Source organism: Ranitomeya imitator, chromosome 4, assembly GCF_032444005.1.
Source record: "Ranitomeya imitator isolate aRanImi1 chromosome 4, aRanImi1.pri, whole genome shotgun sequence".
Taxonomy (NCBI): Eukaryota; Metazoa; Chordata; class Amphibia; order Anura; family Dendrobatidae; genus Ranitomeya; species Ranitomeya imitator.
In genome coordinates, this window is record NC_091285.1 from 431,357,725 (window position 1) to 431,359,779 (window position 2,055).

A 2,055-nucleotide genomic window follows, 5' to 3' on the forward strand; every position below is an offset into this window, starting at 1 on the left:
CCAGAACCTCTGATAGGACCTTCTTACTGAGCAGGTTGTGAATTTCTATTTCCAGGGCCACCTATTCTGCTGGAGAGGACCTGAACGGGGTAACTCTGAAGAAATTATGAGGGATGGAAGAGAACTCTAGCCATAGACCTGTAGCTATTATTCCCAAAATCCAATTGCTACTGGAAATTTTGAACCAGGCTGGGTAGAAGGCAGATAGTCTACCTCCCACCGGGGTGACTAGTCATTGGGGTGGCTTTTTGATCTCACGGGATGGTTCCTGACGTCACCCATCTCCAAACATGAATCCAGTACCTTTTTTCTTTTTATCTTCCCATCTGCCTTGGTCCCCGGCCGGCCTTCTGCGAAAGAACCTTTTCCCTGTATAGGACACCTATAAGAAATGGTCGGTAGACTGGGAAATGTCTTTTTCTCGTCTCCGGCCTTCTCCAGCAGTTCGTCTAGAACAGGACCAAACAGGTATTCTCGTTCGCAAGGAATAGAGCAAAGACGGGATCTGGCCTGAAGTTCGCCGGGCCAACACTTCAGCCATAGGGCCCTGCGAGCCGCATTTGATAACCCTGCAGCCCTAGCTGCCATCCTCGCAGAATCTGCGGATGCGTCAGCGAGAAAAGCAGCAACATTATGGATTGTCGGCTGGGATTTTAATACGGATTCCCTAGAGGCTTCATCTTCTCGCTTAGATTCTAGTTGGTCCAGCCAGACCATCATCGATCTGGCTGCGCATGTCGCAGCTACTGCAGGTCTTAGAGCACCAGCCGACATCTCCCAAGTCTCTTTAAGAAACAAAACTTCTTATCCAGAGGATCTTTTAAAGAAGCCATGTCATCGAATAGAGGATTTTTTAGAAGCCTTAGCTCCTTATTCTTTACTTTACCAGCGCATTTTTTTCCCTAAGGAAAAAACATAGGAAAAGACTGCATCAGGGCACGTTGACAAAGGTCTCTTACCCAGGCAGCAGCGGTAGGTACCAGATTACTCGGGGAGCGAACCGGATCCTTCAGTCTAGATGAAGTCCTGCGACTGGGCAGATCACTGCGTCCGGGTGTCTTCGGCTGGGGGTTTGCAAGGCTCCAAGGCTCTGTCCTGCTCCAGCAGACCGACAGGATCTTCTGGCTCATCCATTGCTGCAGATGGGCTCACACGCAGCCCTGGAGCCTTCTGTGCGGCCATATATAGGCCTTCCCCGGGGTCTGGATTGTCAGCAGGGGCGTGGCCAGGGGTTCCGCCCCCTCCCCGTGCAGATCACCTCCAGTCCCCCATAGCCTCCGACCGTCCCCCCCCACGCCGCCGCCATCGCTGCACATGGCCACAGCGCAGCGGCTTCTGCAGCAGAAGCCGGCCAGCGTCCAACTTCTGGTCCCGCCCCCTGCCGCATCACTTCCGGAAAGAGTGCACAGGGATGTGCAGGGAGGCCAAGGCATGGCACCGCCGGCCGACCCAGCCGCACACCAAGCGCCCTGGACGACCAACGGGACGGGGGAGCTGCAGAGGCATCGGGAAAACTGGACGGACCTGGGGGGGGAATACTCACCTCCGTCGCTGGCACCTGGAGACGGACATTCTTCGGACTCCGCTCCACCTGCTCCGCACACTGCCGTGGAGCCCTACCTGTACCCACCATGGCGCTTCCAGGGACCCGCACTGACCGAGGTAGGACACCCCCTCGCTACCTGAGTTGGACAGCCGACCCGGGTATCTCAGATGAAATACGGATATCTGTAGGGCATCCTGTCCTCTAGGAACAGGAAACCAACTGATGCGTGGAAAGGTGCTGCCCTTATGTATCTGTAGGTTTCCTGTTCCTGAAGGGCGGATCCCCTCTCTGTGGTGCTGTCATGGACAACCGATAAAACTTTATCACGCTCTCGGTGATGTCAGTTCCTACCAGCTCACCGCGAGACACTGGGCAGCGGTAGCAGATGCTGCTCAGTGTCTCTGTTAGATGACAGGCTGTATGGTCGCATCATGCAACCCGCCACCTAGATGCAGCAGAGCTAGACCCGTTGTGGGACAAATGGATTATCTTCTCAGTGGAAAGGTGAG